The sequence below is a fragment of the Lactuca sativa genome, chromosome 1 (assembly GCF_002870075.4).
Source record: "Lactuca sativa cultivar Salinas chromosome 1, Lsat_Salinas_v11, whole genome shotgun sequence".
Lineage (NCBI taxonomy): Eukaryota > Viridiplantae > Streptophyta > Magnoliopsida > Asterales > Asteraceae > Lactuca > Lactuca sativa.
The window spans coordinates 202,284,391-202,292,398 of record NC_056623.2 but is presented as its reverse complement, the minus strand read 5'-3'; positions in this window follow the sequence as shown (position 1 = coordinate 202,292,398).

The following is an 8,008-nucleotide window of genomic DNA, read 5'->3' as shown; positions in this document are numbered from 1 at the left end:
TATTTTTATTTGTGTTCAGAAAATAACTTGGATTTAAAAAAAAACTTATAAATAAGTAATAGGTTCTCATGGTGAATACGTTTGTATGTAAGTTTATGTTATGTATAACTTGGTCAAAACAAATCAATCAAAGTATAATTAAGTTGTGAAAAAAATAAAACGTAAAAAATGACATTTGATCCTTGAAAAATAGAAAAATAAAATAAGACCGTAGGTAATATGTAGGTAAATACCTACGGATTGCCTACAGATAAAGGTAATCTGTAGGTAATCCGTAGGCATTTACCTACAGATTACCTACGGTGTTTTTTTATTTTTCAATTTTCAATGGTCAAATATCGTTTGTTTCGTTTCGTTTTTTTTTCACAACTTAATTATACTTTGATTAATTTGGTTGAACCAATTTATACATAACATAAACTTACAAAAAAACGTATGCATCATTAAAAACCATTACTATATATATAATAAACAATAGCTAGCTATGTTTGTCTTTAAGCCAAAAGTAACATCATTTAACAAATACATGATATACTAAACATAGTACATACATATGGTGTGTATGTAAATGTGTGTACTTATTTCTATTTGTGTTTAGAAAATAACTTGGATTTAAATAAATAAATCAGTAAATAAATAAATAAAACTTCTAAATGAATAATGGGTTCTAATGGTGCATACGTTTGTATGTAAGTTTATGTTATGTATAACTCGGTCAAAACAACACAATGATACTATAATTCACTTGTGAAAAAAATGAAACGAAAAAACGACATTTGATTCTTGAAAAATAGAAAATAAAAAATATACCGTAGGTAATCTGTAGGTAAATATCTACGAATTGCCTAGAGATAATGGTAATATGTAGGTAAGCGGTAGGTATTTACCTACAGATTACCTACGGTATTTTTTTTATTTTTCAATTTTCAAAGGTCAAATATCGTTTTTTCGTTTCGTTTTTTTCACAACTTAATTATACTTTGATTGTTTTGTTTTAACCAATTTATACATAACATATACTTACAAACAAACGTATGAATGATTAGAAACGATTACTATATACAGAATAAACAAAAAGCTATATGTCACACCACGAAACCGATGGCGGAAACGATCCGGGGCGGAGGACGTCATGTAGTATCACAAACAATGTACATAGTAAGCGTAGTAACACAACCATTACATTACATAGAAGTATTTACATTTGTTTGAAAACAAAGTTATACATGTTTATATGTACATCCCAATATGAACAAAAGTTAAGACGTGACTTCTAAATGCTCCGTCTTCTCCAAAAGATCTTGTGGTACCTGCCTAATGCGGACCTGAGAATACAAGCAGTTTGAAAATCAGCATAAAGCTTGTGAGTTCGTAAGCGGTTTGTCTTCTGAAAATGAACAAGTTTCCTTTGGTTCTCCGAAAAAGTTGTTATCCAAGAAAATCCCATATTTTCTTATAAGAAAAGTATAGTTATCCAATGTTATACAGTATGGTTAAGAATACTAATGTTATCCCAGGAAAAACTCTTATTTTCCTAATAGTTGGTTGCCAGTCCGAAATGAAATGTACAAGTATCTACCATATTTGTAGTGTTAAGAGAGGTATTCTGAAAACCTGGTTATCCTTGTAAAGTGCATTAGTTTTAACACATATATAAAACTAATAAGTAGGAAGTAAACCAATTACTAGGTTCATTATTACTAACAAGTAAATCGCTGTTATCTAAATTGCGAGTTCCATAACCGTACGATATACTAGATATGGCAATAAGAAGTCCAATATCATTTTATGACTTTTGTCACCCTTGGACTTTTCGGTCCGACTGTAGCTAGCAGTCAAGTGCAGGGTAGTCAGCCCCATATAGATTTATAAACTCAAGTCACGTTCTCCCTCTAGGAGATTTTGGTTACAGGGGCGGTCCTCCACTCGCATATCTCTGTGGAGTGTTTCAGAGGACGTGTCTCCAATTTTTAAGAATAACAAATTTACAAGTAATAATGTGGAAAACCCTATTACAACAAGGGTGGTCCTCCACTTGCGTATCTCTGTGGAGTGTTACCGAGGACGAATCAAAAGTACTAAGCTAATGCCTTTAACAGTAATGACATGGAAAATCATTTGTGAAATATAAAATATTACATTTTATAATAAGTTTCACAAATAGTTTGAAAACTAACTCTGCAAGTTAAACAGTTGGTTATTACGGATTCCAGTGTTAAAAGCATACGAAATATGAAACATTTCAAATGAATTAATGAGTTTGAGTACAAGATATTCTTGTACTTTTGCTTGTATTCCCCCCCCCCCTGAAATCATTGAAAACACGGAAAAAAGTGTAGGGGTATGAACTCACCAGTCGAAAAATGTGTCCGGTAGGATGCTAAGTGTCAGTTCGGGGCTTGAAAACACGCTAGGTTCCTATGTAATATGAAGAGATGCATAATTGTATCTAATTAGACCTTGAAATACTAATTAGATAAGAATATACACTCCGTGGCACGAAAACACATCATTTCAAGTGTTAGGAGGGCTTTAGGTAGCATCTAAGGATGTGTAGGGCCTAGATAAGGAGTTTACTCTTCAAGAGTAAGCCCTTAGGGGAGTTTACGGTCCAAAGACAATATCCCCATGAGTTTATGGCCGTAAAGTCATGGGTGGTGTGCTTTTGGATGTTTAAAGGTCTTACAATGCACAAAGGAAGGTTCTAGGGTTGATTCCATGGCTTAGGAAGTGATCGGGACTTGAATTGACCTTGGAAAAGGAGTTTACAGTTCTTGAATGGCACTTGGGGAGTTTACTACCGTAAACACATGAGTTTACGATAGTAAACTCATGTTTGTCCATGAATCATGTGCTTTGGTGGTTGTAGGTTAAGCATACAAGGTTCTAGATCCAAATCTAAGTCATATAAGGTGTTAAGGGCACTTAAACACCCCATTAAAGGTGTTTAAGGTTTTGGGAGACCTTTCCAAACCGTAAAATCAAGTGTGACACATTTGTATATGTTTTCGTGCATCTCATGAAGGAATATAAAGTTCTAGACACTCATGGAAGCTTTTGGAGGTGTTTAAGGGGCAATTTAACACCTTAAAAGGTGTTTATGGTCTTTGAAGATGTGTTTATGGTCCAAGAATGTTCTTGGGCCATAAACTCATGTTTACTACCCAAATCATGTGATTTTGGTGTTCAAATCTCGTACATGCAAGACCTTAAACCATATCTAAGCACTATAAGGGACTTGGAATGGTTTTGGGGCTTCAAAACCCCTTTAAGGGAGTTTACGGTTTAGGGAGATGTTCCCAAACCGTAAACACAAGTTTTTGATGGTTTTGGGTAGTTTAAACATAGATTTTCATGCCAAACAAGCTTAGAAACATGCTAGGATAGATTACTTACCAATTTGAAGCTTGAAAGTGGTGTTTTTGGCTCAAACTCGAGTTTTAGAGAGAGAGTAGAGAGAGAAAGTTTTGAGAGTGGGTAAAAATATTCAAAGATGACCACTCAACCTTTAAATAGGGGTTGTGTTTGAGACCCAGTGGAAATCTACCCGATACTGACGTTAAACTGGGTTTAAAATTTTACCCGATTAATTTGCCGTATTTACGACTTAGTCATAAATAAAATTTTTCCAAATAAATAAAGAGGATATTTTTACGCGTTTCCAATGGGTTTGGACACTCATGAGGTCATAATAAAAGTCCTACTTTAATTAATTTAAACCAAAAGCTAACGGAAAAATTGGAGTACGATCGGTTTTATTAACGGGAACGGTTTATAGTGACAGAATAAATTACGGGTTGTCACATTATCCCCCCGTTAGAGGGAATTTCGTCCCGAAATTCAAAATTAAGATACAAATCATGGATTTGGAAAGAGATGCGGATATTTCTGTTTGAACGAGTCTTCGCGCTCCCAAGTGAACTCGGGTGCTCGCTTGGCATTCCAGCAAACCTTCACTATCGGGATGCGACTTTGTTTCGTACGTTTGATCTCTCGATCCATGATTTCGATGGATTCTTCCACAAAGTTTAGGTTTTCGTTGATCTCGATCTCATCAAGAGGGATCACGAGGGTCTCATCGGATAGACACTTTTTAAGATTAGAGACGCGGAAGACAAGATGGATGTTGCTAAGTTCTTGAGGTAGTTGGAGTTTTTAGGCTACAGGACCGATCCTAGCGAGGATCTCGAAAGGTCCTATGTACCTCGGGTTAGGCTTTCTGCGCTTTCCAAAGCGTATCATGCCTTTCCAAGGTGAGAACTTCAACATGACACGATCTCCAACCTGGAATTCTAAAGGTTTTCGTCGTTTATCAACGTTACTCTTTTGTCTGTCTCGTGAAGCTTTCAGTCGTTCTCGGATCTGGATGATCTTCTAGGTGGTTTCGCGGATGATTTCAGAACCAGTGAGAGCACTGTCGGGGACTCGACTCTTGGCTAGCTGCGTGTCCTTTACCTCAGCCCAACACAGAGGGGATCTGCACTTACGACCGTAGATGGCTTCGAATGGTGCAACCTTGATACTGGTGTGGTAGTTGTTGTTATATGAGAACTCAATCAAAGGTAAATGGATATCCCACGACTTTCCGAAATCGATGACACATGCTCTCAGCATGTCTTCCAGGGTCTGAATAGTTCTCTCACTTTGTCCATCTGTATGAGGATGATAAGTTGTATGCATATCCAGCTTAGTTCCAAGAGCTTTCTGAAGGGACAGCCAAAACCTTGAGGTAAACCTGTTATCTCGATCAGAGATAATGGACACAGGCACACCTTGTAGTCGGACTATCTCTTGGATGTAGGTTCGTGTAAGTCTTTCCATCTTGAATGATTCTTTGATCGGAATGAAGTGAGCGGATTTTGTCAAATGATCGACAATTACCCAAATTGTATCGTACCCACTCGGAGATCTGGGTAGCTTGGTGATGAAATCCATGGTAATCATCTCCCACTTCCATTCAGGTATCTCGGGCTGCTGGAGCAAACCCGAGGGTTTCTGGTACTCGACCTTCACCTTGGCGCAAGTCAGGCACTTGCCCACAAATGTAGCGATTTCGGCTTTCATGTTTGGCCACCAGTATTGTTTCTTGAGATCCAAGTACATCTTGTCCGAACCCGCGTGAACAGAGTATTTGGTCTTGTGAGCTTCGTTCATGACAACCTCCCTAAAACCTCCGAACTTTGGGGTCCAGATTCGATCCATGATAAAATAGACTCTGTCACCTCTGATCTCAAGCTTCTTATCCGTTCCCCTCAAGGCTTCATTCAACACGTTCTCTGGTTTTAGGGCTTCCAACTAGGCTTCTCGGATCTATGCAGATAAGTGGGAATGGATAGTCATCGTCAATGTCTTTACCTTGCGGCTTGAACTCTCCTTTCGGCTAAGGGCATCTGCTACCACATTGGCATTTCCGGGATGGTAGCGGATTTCACACTCGTAATCACTGAGCAGCTCTACCGATTGCCGCTACATCATGTTTAAGTCTTTCTGATTGAAGATGTGTTGCAGGCTTTTATGGTCAGTGAAGATTGTGCACTTAGTTCCGTAGAGATAATGTCTCTAAATCTTCAGTGCGAAGACCACTCCTCCTAGCTCCAGGTCGTGAGTCATATAGTTAACTTCGTGTGCTTTCAGCTGTCTCGAGGCATAAGAGATAACTTTTCCTCTCTGCATAAGCACGCAGCTTAAACCTTGATTGGACGCATCGCAATAAACAACGAAGTCCTCTGTTCCTTCGGGCAGGGACAGGATAGGTGCACTGCACAAGGCTCGCTTCAACGTTTGGAATGTTGTTTCTTGCTTCTCACTCCAACAAGAGGGTACACCTTTTTGTGTCAGAGTAGTTAGGGGTTTGGCGATTCTGGAAAAATTTTGAATGAACCTGCGATCGTAGCCAGCGAGACCCAAGAATTGACGGATTTCTATGGGTGTCTTCGGTGCTGACCAATTCTCTATCGCCTTAATTTTGGATGGGTCCACGTGTATACCCTCCTCGCTTACCACATGACCAAGGAAAGCTACCTTCCGAATCCAGAATTCACACCTGGAGAATTTCGCATACAACTTCTCCGTTCTAAGAGTTTCCAACACTAACCTCAAGTGTTGTTTGTGATCTTCTTTGTTGCGGGAATAGATAAGTATGTCATCAATGAACACGATGACTAACTTGTCCAAGAAGGGGTGAAACACTCGGTTCATCAGGTCCATGAACACAAGCGGTGCATTGGTTAGACCGAAGGGCATCACTACGAACTCGTAGTGTCCATATCGAGTCCTGAATGCCGTCTTGGAAACATCATTCTCGTGAATTCGAAGCTGATGGTACCCTGATCTGAGGTCTATCTTCGAGAAGTAACTGGCTCCCTGAAGTTGATCGAAAAGGTCGTATATTCGAGGAAGAGGATAACGGTTTTTGACGGTCAATTTGTTCAACTCGCAGTAGTCGATGCACATCCGGAAGGATCCATCTTTCTTCTTTACAAACAATATCGGGGCTCCCCAGGGTGAGGAACTCGATCTGATGAACCCTTTGCTGAGTAGCTCATTAAGCTGACTGGATAACTCCTTCATTTCTATTGGAGCTAAGCGATACGGAGACTTGGCTACAGGATTAGCTCCAGGAATTAGGTCGATGTGAAACTCAACTTCACGTACGTGATGAATTCCTGGATGCTCTTCGGGAAAAACATCAGGAAAGTTGCAGAATTCGGGGATGCTCTCGAGGTCTTTAGCTTCTTGTTTCTCATTGATTACATGAGTTAGGAATGCGTGACACTCCTTTCGTAGAAGCTTTTGATCTTTGATGCAGGAAATGATGCAGAGATTAGAACTAAGTTTATCGCCATAGATCATGAGAGTCTGGCCAGAGGGGAGATCGAGACAGATGGCTTTTCATAACAAAGGATATCAGCATGATTGGGACTCAACCAATCCATGCCAATGATAACATCAAAGATCTTTATGGAAACTGGCATTAGGTCAATGGGAAAAGAATGATCGTTCATGGTAAGGGTACAACCTATGAATATATCGCTAGCACTTTCTTTCTCACCGTTAGCCATCTCGATGGTGAATGTTTCGGTTAATGGTTAGGGATTATGTTTAAAAAGGCTTTTCAATGAATGGCTAAGAAAACTATGTTCAGCACCAGAATCGAAAAGGATACTAGCATAAGAGTTGTCGAGAAGGAACGTACCCGAGACAACGGTGGGATCGGCGACTGCCTCCTCTCGTCCCAAATCTAGGACTCTCCCAGTGTTACCAGCTATTGTCGCTTTGGGTCAGTTCCTCTTAAAATGCCCGACTTCACTACATCCATAGCAGGCCTGACCGACACCCGCTCCGGAAGTTTGATTGGTTGATTGGGTTGGAGTTTTGCAGAATCGAATCGTATGCCCCTTTTTACCACAGTTGGAGCATGACAGATCATGGCAGGGGCCGGGGTTATGGTGGAAGTTACACTTATCGCATCGGGGAAGGGTACCAGCATACCCACTGGTAGGTGCTTGAGCTGTAGAACCAACAACAGAAACAACAGCAGGGGCAGTAGCAGCGCGGACTGCCACCGTTTGCTGCTTCTTCGAGGACTCCTGAGAAGGATGAATCTTCTTCTTCTTCCAGAATTTCCTTTTATCACCAATCCTCTTTGTCGGTTCAGGAGTGGTGGCCGCTTCCTCAAGGTCATCACTATGATCAATCAAAGTTTGCGCTAAGCATTTGGCGCTATCGTAGGTATCTGGCTTCACAGCTAAAATGTTACCCTTGGTTGGATGGGTCAACCCCCAGATGAACCTCTCAATCTTTTTACTCTCTGGGGTAATCATTCCCGGACAGAGTAGCGCCAAGTCATCAAATCTTGAAGTATAAGCGGCAATATCGGAACCCTTCATCTTCACGTTCCAGAGTTCATGCTCTAGCTTCTGCATTTCGCCCCGAGGGCAGTAATCTGCAAGTAAAAGCTCCTTCATAACTTCCCAATCCATAGCATTGGCTACAGGTAGGGTTAGGG